Genomic DNA, 12,569 nt, shown 5'->3' with positions numbered 1-12,569 from the left:
GCTCCTCACTTTACTGACCTCAGAAGGATGGAAGGCTGAGTCAACCTTGAGCCTGGTGAGATTTGAACTGCCAAATTGCAGCCAGTAGAAGTAGCCTGCAGTACTGCATTCTAACCACTGCGCCACCATGGCTCATAAATGGTCGTAAGTCACTTTTTTTAAAGTAACTTCGAATGAAACGAACTGTTGTAAGTCGAGGAACTACCTGTACTTAGGTACATTAGAAGTTCTCTGTGTTTGAGGCAGGAGAGCTTTCAGCCATGTTAGGAAATTCTGGTTATTAAGCCTGAGATTTTCTGCTTGAAAATAAAGGTTCCCTCATGACTTCTCACATAGACCAAAGAACTAGGAGAAGGACATCATATTCCATCCACAACACTTGATTCCCTTGCAGGAGCAAATATCAGTAGTAATACTGTGTTTTCCCCAAAATAAAACTCAACCAGAAAATAAACTCTAGCATGATTTTTCAGGATGCTTGTAATATAAGGCCTATTCCCAAAATAAGCCCTAGTCAGCAAGACAGACACATTTAGGATTATATTTCCCCAACATAAGACCCAACTGGAAAATAAGCCCTAATGCAGGGGCCTGCAACCTTAAGCACTCAAAGAGCCATTTGGAACCGTTTCCCACAGAAAAGAAAACACCAGGAGCCACAAAACCTGGGTGGGCGTGGCCCACTCAATGTCACTCACTTCCACCAGTCACATGACACCCCCCAGCCATGCCTACCCAGCTGGTCATTAGGGCAGAGAACCAGTTGTTAAAAAACACCGGTAACCACAAAACCCTTTTGATGTATATCTCTCTCCCCTCCCTCCCCACTCTCTCTCCCTCTCTCTCTGTATCTCTCTATGTCTCTCTCTCTCCCCCTCTCTCTGACTCTGCCCTGGCCGCTTTTCCATCTCCTGTCGCCCTTACCTTCTCAGGCCAGGTGAGGAGTACCTTGGAGGGGAGGGCGAGGGGCGGGGCCAGGCAGTGGTGGGATCACCCAACAGGGAGCCACAGCAGAGAGCCCATAGAGCCGCATGTGGCTCCGGAGCTGTAGGTTGCTGACCCCTGCCCTAATGTATCTTTTGGAGCAAAAATTAATATAAGACCTGGTCTTAGTTTCGGGGAAACCCAGTAGTAGTAGTTATTGAGCAATAAAACCATCATATGTACACTCACTGAGATGTCTCTGCATAGACATACACACACACATGACCTCCCAGCCATATGATTGCTTTCCTATCTCACCTGAGCAAAGAGAATGGAAAACACACTCCTCCTTCTGTAAACATACATCTCTGACCAAACACTCGTGACTCATTCTGCCACCTAATATTTACATTAGAGGCCAAGGAAAAAAATAAAAGCAAAAACGTGTGTCCAATGCTAGTCCTTTTATGGAAAGACTGCAGGGCAAGGAAACCTTTCTGGAGCTCATTTGCCAGCCAGCTCAGTGCTTAATTCTCCATAAAACAGCCTTTCCTTCTGACCTTCAGCGACTCTTTCCAATGAAAGAAGGGATCCTGCACCTGGTTGTGGAACAACACACATAGTCACCAAAATCTGTGAGGGAATGTCTATGGAGACTCTCAAGCATTCCGGCCATGGTTGTCCCAAAAGTGCTTTTCTAAAAGGCAACTGGACTTGGTTAATTGTCCAAGGTCAGTTGCCTTTTAGAAAGGACCTTTGGATCAGTGAGGGAATGCAATCTTTAATACTTAATCTAACCTCTTACAACTTGGTCAGTGGTGGGGTTCAAATCATTTAATAACCAGTTCTCTGCCCTAATGACCGGCTGGATGGGCATGGCCATGGTGGGCATGGCCAGGGGATGTGAAAGGCAGCACTCAGCCTCCTGCACCCCCCTGGGAGAAAAAACGGGCCGCGGGAGGGATGCGCCACCACCCTGCACTCGGTTTTGAGCTTAGTACAGAGGTGGGTTCTAAAAAAATTTATTACCGGTTCTGTGGGCATGGCTTATTTTGTGGGCGTGGCTTGATGGTCATGTGACAATTCTTTAGGATTTAGCAGAGGTACTGGTCTACCAGGCTTTTAACTGCTTGCAGAGTTGTACTGGTCTCCTCATTTGTTTTTGGAGGCACTGGTCTACCCATTTGTTTTTGGAGCGCACCGGTCTACCACCACACTGCCTTTTAACACTGATCAGCTGTAGGGCAGCCCTTTGAAGCCCCGCGGCAAGAGTTTAAACAGTTTTTTTCCTTCTAGCCGATCAGCTGGGACTCAGGAGGCAGCGAATAGTTTGCGGGTGGGGCTAAATAAAAGATAAGAATAATGCGGGGGCAGGCGGGAGGGCCCAGTTCCCAAACAAAGAGAACCGGTTTGGTGATGTCATATCGTCATCGCTACCGGCTCAGCTGAACCAGGCCGAACTGGGAGGAATCCACCACTGGCCTAGTAGCCTCCCTGCAGCCTCCTGGGAGAGGTCACAGGGGGGCACCGCCCCCCCACCCCATGGCCTATTTTGGGTCTAGGAGACCTCTCTGCACTTACCTTGGTGCCAAAATGAGGCACATGGGGACTCCTGGAAGGGGCGGGATGGGAAGGGACGGAGCCAGCCAGCAATTTAACTACCAGTTCGCCTGAACTGGCTCAAACCGGCTGAATCCCACCTTTGCATCTATCTTGAAGTAACCTCTCCTCCCTTATGCTGAGAGGGAGTAACTGATCCTGAGATCAACTTGAGAGCATCCAATTGAAGAACGATGGTATCATTTCAATGGAGCAGCTGTGATGTCTATTGCAGCTATTTGCAGCATTCTATAAGCCAGGGGTGTTGAACTCATGTCGTCACGGTGGCGTCACATGACGTATTGGGATTTTCCCCTTTCTCTAAACCAGGCATGGGCATGACCAGCATGTGACACATCCAGCCCATGAGCCAGGAGTTTGACAGTCCTGCTATAGTCAAATTATTTCTTATTTATATTTGTTTTCTATTTATTTATTATATTTATATTTATTTAGCCAGTTTGGTCTAGTGGTTAAAGCACAAGGCTAGGACCCAGTAGATTTTCAGTTCTGCTCCCATTTTAAGCATGAAAAAGTGGCTAGAGTGACTTTGGACTAGTCACGCTTTCTCAGCCCAACCTACCTCACAAGGTTGTTCTTGTGGGGAAAATCGGAAGAGAAGGAGGAGGGAGTATTAGATACGTTCGTCACCTTGAGTTATTCATAAAAATAATGAAGGAGGGATCAAAACAATAAAGTTTAAGTTTACTTTATTATCATTGCACCTCGTACCAATGAAATTAAATGCCATCTTCCGTGTACATTATAACTATAAAAATAAAACACAAACACACATCCTTCACATTCTATACAATTGAATTGAAAACCTGATATTGCATTAGTATTGCACTATACTGTACAATAGAATTCAATATAAGTAATATAATTGTATAATATACAATTCAATATAAGTCACATCTTTTGAATCTGTCTTGCTTCTTTGACAACTACATAAATCAATCTCTGGTATTTTGGCAAGATTTTCAGGAAGTGACTGGTCTGAAGTCGCCCAGCTGGCTTTGTGCAAAAGGTGATACTAGAATTCATGATCTCCTGGTTTTTAACCGATGCTTTAACCATTACATCAGAGCAGGGGTGAAATGCTCCCGGTTCGGACCGGATCGCCCGATCCAGTAGCGATGGCGGGTGGTGGTTCGGAGAACCGGTAGCAAAAATCCCTGCACCCCCCCCCCGCCCCATGCCCAGCTGAGCCGCACGATCATCAGAGGCTTTTTTTTTTTTTTTACTTTTAAAAGCATTTTTTCTACAACCTCTTCCGATGAAAAAATGCTTTTAAAAGTAAAAAAAAAAAGCCTCTGATGATCGTGCGGCTCAGCTGGGATCGTCAGCGGCTTTTCAAAGCATTTTTTTCTGCAACCTCGTGGCCAAAAAGGTGGTAAAAAAAATGCTTTGAAAAGTCTCTGACAATCCCAGCTGAGTTGCCTGATCGGCAGAGAGGTATTTTAAAAATCCCAACTCAGCTGGGAAAGTCAGAGAGGTATTTTTTAAAAAGCCTCTCTGACAATCCCAGCTGAGTTGCCTGATCGCCAGAGGCTTTTCAAAGTATTAGAAAAAACGTTTTGAAAAGTTTTTTTAAAAAAAAGTTGGCCATGCCCACTCAGTCACATTACCCCGCCCCCACCAAGCCACGCCCACAGTAGTAACAAATTTTACATTTCACTGCTGCATCAGAGTGGCTCTCAAGTAGGAATTGAAAAATTCTGCCTTCTCCTCATCACCTGCCTCCCTTCTAGCCCTTTCTCCAAACAGATCTCCAACCAATTTCTTTTACTACTGACACAGCTCCTCCCACACCCTTTGTGTTGTTATATTTAGCTTTCCTTTCAAGTGCTGATCTTTAGAACCAACTCACCCATTATGAGAAGAGGCCATTGACCATTTCTCACAGCAGAAACACATAACATTGTCTTCTGCCAAACCGCAGCCTACCAAGGAAGGGAATCTCCACCTATCTTTTCCTGCCATACATAAATTGTTCTGATTTGAGCTGATACAACCTCTGTCAAGGACCTAGGAGTACTCATTTCAAAAGATCTAAGCCCCAGAGCTCACTGTAACATCGTTGCAAAAAAAAAGCATTAAAAATTGTCAACCTTATTTTATGAAGTTTTCTCTCTGGTAACTCTACACTTCAAACTAGAGCATACAAAACCTTTGCCAGACCTGTCCTTGAATACTGATCACCTGCCTGGAACCCTCACTATATTTCAGACATCAGTACATTAGAGAAGGTCCAGAGATATTTTACTAGAAAAGTACTCAAATCCTCTGCTCGAAATAAAATTCCCTATATCACCAGGCTTGAATTTTTTAGGCCTGAATAGCCTCGAACTATGCTGTCTACGTTCCGACCTAAGCTTAGTACACAAGATTATTTATCATAACGTCCTACCGGTTAATGAGTACTTTAACTTCAACCTTAATAACACAAGGGCTATCAATAGATTCAAACTCAATGTAATTTGCTCTAATCTTGATCGTAGGAAATATGACTTCTGCAGTAGAGTAGTAAATGTCTGGAAAACTCTATCTGATCCTGTTGTTAGTCTCGCTAATTAATCCCCATACCTTTTACCTTAAACTGTCTACTGTGGACCTTTCACATTTCTTAAGAGGTCCCTAAGGGGGCGTGCATAAGCGCACCAGCGGGCCTACCGTCCCTGGCCTAGTGTCCCCATTTATATGTACTCATTTTATGTGTTTATGGCTATGTTTTGCCTATTTATACCCTTTTATTTGTGCCAATTTCTTTTCATGTGTCCATGTCTATGTCTATACTGTTACTTGTTTCCTTGTACTTGTTGATTAATAAACAAACAAACAAATCAACCAGTGTTTTGTTTTTCTTACTGTGTTAATTTCTTTCCTAATGGTTTCCCCCCAAGGGCAGGTTCTGGTCTCTTTTTTTCAGACTATCCCAGCGTTGATCCCTTGGTTGTGACAGGAATTGACTGAAGGGTTTTTACTCAGGCTGAGTCATGTGCTGAGAGAGAGTGACTGGCCTGAAGTCACTCAATTGGCTTTCATAACTAAGGCGGGACTAGAACTCACAGACTTCTGGTTTCTTGCCTTGTGCTTTAACCACTAGATCAAACAGGCTCTCTGTTGTGTTTCATTTCATTGTAGACAAATACCTCAATTACAATTAGCTACTGGAAGTTGCTGCAGGAGCCCCATCCCCCTTCTAGTCACTAGTTGCTTCTATTTAAAAGAAAAAGCTCACCTGGGCATTTATTTTTATTTTTGCTCTTTACAAATTCACAGATGGAATAATGAAACAACGAATTTAATTTGCCTTCTTCCCTTCCCTTCCCTTCCCTTCCCTTCCCTTCCCTTCCCTTCCCTTCCCTTCCCTTCCCTTCCCTTCCCTCTCACTGATGGGACTACAATGGTAACCTTCTCTTTCCAATACTGTGCATATGCCAATCTGGAGGCTGTAATTATATGAATCATTAAATGAATCTTTTCCTTTCCATATGGCTTCTTTACTATTCCCAGGAGAAATATCTCTGGTGTTAATTCAATATCTTCGCCAATTATTTCATATAACCATCTCCTGATCTTGTTCCAATATCCTTTCGCTTCCGGGCATGACCACCACATGTGGAAGAAGGTGCCTTGACCGTGGCCACATTTCCAGCAGTTGGGATGTATATTAGGGTATATCTTTGCTAGTCTGGCCGGGGCTAAATACCATCTATGGAGCATTTTATAATGGTTTTATAATGGTTTTCCTTGTATGTCGCCGCTCTAGTCAATTTAAGGTTCCTATTCCATGCCTCCTCCCATTCCCCAAAATTTATATCGCACCCAATATTTTTCTCCCATGAATTTATTTGATTCTTTGTGATATCTTCGGACTTGTCATCACCTAATAAATAGTTGTATAGTTTAGCCAGAATCTTTTTACCTGTTCCCATCAGGACTTTATCCAATCCATTTGATCCAAGTTCTAAACCGTATTGTTCTTTGTCTTTCTGATATCTAGATTTTATTTGTGAATAGGTCCACCAATCTAAAGTTATTCCTTGCTCTCGTAAAGTATCATTTGATTTAAGATTCCCTCCTTCGTCTAAGATATCTTTATACCTGCCCATTTTCTCCATTCCCCATCTATTGGGGTGGATCAGGGCCTCCATCGTTGAAAGCCAACTTGGAATTTTTTTGTAATATCTTTGCCTAATCGGGGTCCGTTTGTATCAATGAGTCTCTAATTTTATGTCTATGGAAATATGTCTTCCTTTTCTTCTCTACATCCCAAATGTGGGCATGCCACCCTTTTTGCAACCCAACCACCAGAAGAGCTTACAATTAGGAAAGTATTGGAGTGCGCAGAGATGACTAAACTAACTCATGAATTAAATGATGATGAGAAGTCAGATTATTATATTGTGTGGGAAAGGTGGTATAAGTGGATGCATGATAAAATGAAAGAAAGACCAAAAGGTGTGTTAAATAACGGTAAAAAGTGATTTGAAATATCACCAAGTTTTATTTCTGTATATAGTTAAAACACTACACATCCGATATAACTGAAAATGTCAGTACATTTATGTTTTCTTTTAAAAAATCTCAATAGTTTTTTTTTAAAAAAATACAATGGTAACCTTCTCTTCTTTTTAACCAGGTGAAATTGACAAGAGTTCTGTCAATTTTGACTTTTTAGTGCAAGTGACATGGAGAATGTTAAAACCATGCCCTTCCTTGGAGCCATTTTATTTATTTATTTATTTTATTTTATTTAGTTTGTCAAACATGTACGAGATAACAGATATAAGTATAAACATGAACACGAACAAGGAATGAGTACAAATAAATGGAGACAGTAGGACAGGGATGGTAGGCACGCTGGTGCGCTTATGCACGCCCCCTTACAGACTTCTAGGAATGGGGTGAGGTCCACGGTAGACAGTTTAAGGTTAACTTTTGGGGGTTTGAGGAAGTAACAACGGAGTCAGGTAGTGCATTCCAAGCATTGACCACTCTGTTGCTGAAGTCATATTTTCTGCAATCGAGTTTGGAGCGGTTTACCTTGAGTTTGTATCTATTATTTGCCCGTGTATTATTGCAGTTGAAGCTGAAGTAGTCATTGACAGGTAGGACGTTGTAGCAGACAATTTTGTGTACTAAGTTTAGGTCAGACCGTAGACAGTGTAGTTCAAGGTTGTCCAAGCCATGAAATGCTGAGTATTTCTTTGCTTTTTTTAACCAGGTAAAATTAACAAAAGTTCTGTTGCTTTCCTCTTCTAATCCAAAAGATAGTGAAATTGGTTAAAAAAAAAAGTAGTGTTTTTCTTCTCTTTTGCCTTTGTTTTTAAGGGGTTCCCCAGTGGACACATAGTTGGGAAGGCAAATGTTATGGAGAAGGAGGAACCGGTAGAGTGGGGGTCATCTGAAAGCCCTACCAAAGGAAATTATGTTCCTCAAATTATGTTCCAACCAAAGGAAAGTGATTGGTGCTTGTTTCCCTGGCACAGATTGAAGGGGGGTAAAGAAGAATCCATCGGTATTTATTTTTATTTTATTTTTATTATTCATATTTCTATGCCGCCCACTCTCCGAGGACTCTGGGCTGCTTACACCAAAGACAGTATACTAAATAGCATATTGTCCCCAACAATCTGGGTCCTCATTTTACCCACCTCGGAAGGATGGAAGGCTGAGTCAACCTTGAGCCGGTGGGATTTGATCCGCTGATCTGCTGAACTAGCAGTCAGCTGAAGTAGCTGCAGTACCCTAACCACTGCGCCACCTCGTAAATGCCATCCAGACACAACATCAAGCTGCCACCATCGCCACCACGATAACCAAAGTGGAGAAGATCCACTTTAAGAAACACATTACTTAAGCCAGATTTATTTCCAGTAATGGCAGTGACAAATGGTTTGTCATGTAGAGAAACCCTTAGATAAATTGGTTCCGAGCTATTTGGAACTTTATACTGTTGGGTTTTTTTAATCCCCGTGACAATGGCATGGTAGCTGACTAACCACCACCAGTTCAAATCTTTAAGCGTAAGAATAATAAGTACTGAACAAGGAACCAAGTAATCTTGCTGAATCACATGTTTCTTCATTACCTGCATTCTCTAAACTCCGTTCCAAAGGTCCCAAAGGTGTTTTTCCATGTTTCATTTCTCATCCAAGAAGCTTCATCAATTGTTCACTGACGAAGCTTCTTGGATGAGAAGCAAAACAATTTCAAAGAAAAAGAAAGTAAGTTCAGTTGTTGTTGGTTTTTTTGGAAGAGCACCTTTGGGACAACCAAAGAACCTTGGTGGCGCAGCAGACTAAAGTGCTGTTAAATACCACCAGCTGCCTGCAATTACTGCAAGTTCAAATCTCACCAGGCTCAAGGTTGACTCAGCCTTCCATCCTTTCGAGGGAGGTAAAATGAGGACCCGAATTGTGGGGGCAATAAGCTGACTTTGTATAAAAAAGAACACCGCTTGGGGGGGGCGAAAGCCCTACTAAGCAGGTATATACAAAAGTATGAACGCCCTGAGTCTCCGGAGAAGGGCGGCACATAAATCGAACCAATCAATTAATCAATCAATCAATCAATCAATAAACCATGACCTGGATCAGGGGTGTCAAACTCGATTTCATTGAGGGCTGCATCAGGGTGTCAGGTTTCGATGCTATCTCAAAATAAATGAATTTCCAAACTGCCGATCTTTGAGGAAATTTTCTCTTTATTGAGCACAGCGATCTGATCCTGGCTCTTTCGCGGTCAGTACTGACCTTTACCCCCCAATCCCTCCCTTTCCGATCCCCAATTCTCTGTTTCTCATTGGCTATCTTCCAAGCCACTTTCCTCATCTCTTCTTTGTCAGATCACAGGAATGTCTCCCCCCCCTCCCATCTCCGAGGAGACAGAATCTTCAAAGGGATTTAATAGGCAAAAGTTCAAGCTTCTCCTCTCTTTATATATGTCAGTGCTGGGACGCTGACATCGGGTTGTGTTTGACCTCAGGGGGGCCAGGAGGGGCATGGCCAGGGTGGGTATGATCAGCTCGATGTCACTCGTGTTGGGGGCACCTGTGGTGGCCAAGTACTAAGGCAGGACTTCCATCAAACCCTCCCTGCCTCTCATTATAATCTCCTTCCTTCCTTCCTTCCTTCCTTCCTTCCTTCCTTCCTTCCTTCCTTCCTTCCTTCCTTCCTTCCTTCCTTCCTTCTTTTCTTCGCAAGGCCCACGGGCTGGTCCTCCAGGGCAGTTGAGATTGATGCAATATTGATTTATTCAATTGTATGTCATCCAGAAAAAGTTGTAACAACTCTACAAGGCAAAGCTGGTAAGATGTGCTCTGGACTAGTGTTTTTCAACCTCAACAACTTTAAACTGAATTCTCCAGCAGGAATTCTGGACGTTGAAGTCCACTCCACACATCTTAGTTGCTGAAGTTCAGAAACTTTGGCTGTTGACTCCTAAGGTGTGCACGGTCTCCAGGGAGGAGAGGAAAAGCAGCACCATCCAGAACAATTACACAAGCTGATTCTTGTCCATGAAAGCAAACAATCCACTAACTCTCTTTGTAATGATGTAGCAGCTAGCCATTTCACTTCCTGCAGGGAAAACAGATGGATACGGCTCAGCAGTTGAATAACAATTTGTTGTTATTTGTTCAACTATTCCTTGAACTCCTGTGATTTCTGGGAAAAGCTCAGATTTGTCATCATTCTTTTTCTATATTTCTTTTTCCTTCTTTAAGATTCAAGAACCTCCCAAGGAATCAACCAATGAGAAAGGTGATTGGCTGCCAGGAAATCTTGGTCATCCATGTTAGGGGAACTCTGTAAGAAAAAAAAGTCAATACAGTGAAAAGTGAAGTCTCGTGATAAACTGCTGCTACATTTCTGCCGATTGCTCCTGTTGTTACCTGTCTCTGCATGGCTGGCTAGGGAATTCTGGGAGTTGAAGTCCATGTAGCTTAAAGCTGCCAAGGTTGAGAAACACTGCCCTAGTGTAGGAAGTTAGCACCCACCCCTTTCCTGGAAGAATGAAATATTTTAGGAAATATTAAAAAGGCAGAATATTATGTTTCCCTGGATGAGAAATGGAGAAACATGTTTTAAAGACAAAGCAGCTCCCATCTTCCTGCCCCCACCCTTTGTCAATGGGCCAGAGGCAGAAACTCAATCTTTGTCAATGGACCATCATCTGCAACACAATAGGACCCATCTAGCAACAGAAACTCACCACATGGCACTTGGGAAGATTACATCAGCCAGCTAGGCTAGCTAAGACCCCCCACCCCCTGGGAGTTTGGCAACCAATCAGGATATTCTTTCTGGGCCCCAGGAAGTTCAAAGCCAGAGAGGGCATAAAATCCAGGGACTCACTGCGTCTCGGCCCTTTTTTCTGTTCAGGAACTCAAACCATGTGGTCCTGTCCACCATTAAACCATCTTTCCAAGCAGTCTCCATGTTTCCAGTGTCTTTTTCCCCACTTGGAGCTGAACCCAGAAGGATATTTCTTCCAACACTAGAAAGCAAAAGGAGTTGCTGATAAGCTCTCACTCCTTTCCCTATGTGGGTTGAAAAGAAAGCAGAGAATGCAGTAGTTTGTGCTGACCAATCATTTTGACGGTGTGCTGAGAAGATATTTTTGTGCACAGAGCTATGTATCCTAATAGGTTCCCTCCTGCAAAATCATACTAGGTGCATGCATTATGCGTTAACTTCGGTGCAAAGATGAGGAACAAAAGAATACAGAAGTTGGGGATAGTCATAACTTAGTGAGGGTCTAACCATCTTCCTATTTGCACATATCCTAAAAGACAGATGCTTTCAGACTTGGTTAAATTCTTTTTAGGCACACATTTTCAGTGATTTCAGAAAACCAGTGTCTCAGAAACTATTCTGAATCCAGCAATCCCTCCCAAACTATTCACTTTTCCCCCCAGTGATCCTTAGATAACAAAGATAAGTTTAGCAGAATTTATCTGTATGGACATCTAAGCTGCTTCACTTTTGAGTACAAACTTGATTTTGCATTTCTAAGACAATAAATGAACAACAGGTTAAATAATCTATCACATTCAAACGCCTGTGAATTTTACCGTGTGTCTCTCAGGAACAGATTAAGGTCAATAGATGTCCTAGGCAAGGCCCAAAAATGGTGGCCCTCAATGGAAGTGAAACTGTCATGGCGTGAGAGAGAAACAAATGGAACACCTTCAAAAAAACCTTTTGAACTTTATGCACTGTGCCAAAGACTCTTTTTTAACAACACAAATTCAGGTCAACCACAGCAAATGAGAACAATTATAAAAGCAAATAACTGAAGTCAAGTGAGGCAGTGAAAAAGTTAAAAGCATGATAACTTTGGGGAAAAAACCTCTGTGTGACCTTCCCTTGATGCCCTAAGATTGCTTAATAGTTAAGCCAGGGCTGGTGTCATAAGTGTTTGCCACCCGTTTGCTAGCCAGGGAATTCTGGGAGTTGACGTCTGTACATCTTAAAGTTGCTGAGGTTGAGAAACAATGGATTAGACGTTCCTTCCAACCCCATGACTTAATTATGAAGGTAAGACCAATATCAAAGGAGCATAAGCTTATCTGAGCACAATCTATGTCAAAACTTTTTCATGAAATGAAAGCAGCAGTTGCATAATTCTTCCCCAGATGATTCTGCTGTAGGAAGCTGTCAATGAAGGTCACAAATGATGACCTGTGGCCAAGCAACACATCAATTATTGTAATTGTGAATTGGTTGTTGGGTGCCCACATCACAAATCATGTGACTGCTGGGCTGTTGCAACAGCCGCAACTTCAAGAACTGGTCTTAAGTCTCCTTGTTCAGCACCGTTGTAACTTCAAATAATTGCTGAATGGGTGGTTGTTAACCGAGGACTATCTGTAGACCTCCATCTGGTGATTTCCAGAAGTGTGAAATTACCATTATTTCCCAGCTAGCATGGTTAATGATTGTGTTGAATGGGAACTGATAGGACTTGCTGTCCAACATATCTGGAAAGTACCAGTTGGAGAATTAAAGGTAGTGTTCTTTGAGTTGAACTAT

This window comes from Pituophis catenifer, unplaced genomic scaffold, assembly GCF_029215685.1.
Source record: "Pituophis catenifer annectens isolate HBS135680 unplaced genomic scaffold, rPitCat1.0.hap2 SCAF_2, whole genome shotgun sequence".
Classification (NCBI taxonomy): Eukaryota; Metazoa; Chordata; class Lepidosauria; order Squamata; family Colubridae; genus Pituophis; species Pituophis catenifer.
Note: the sequence above shows the minus strand (reverse complement) of the source record.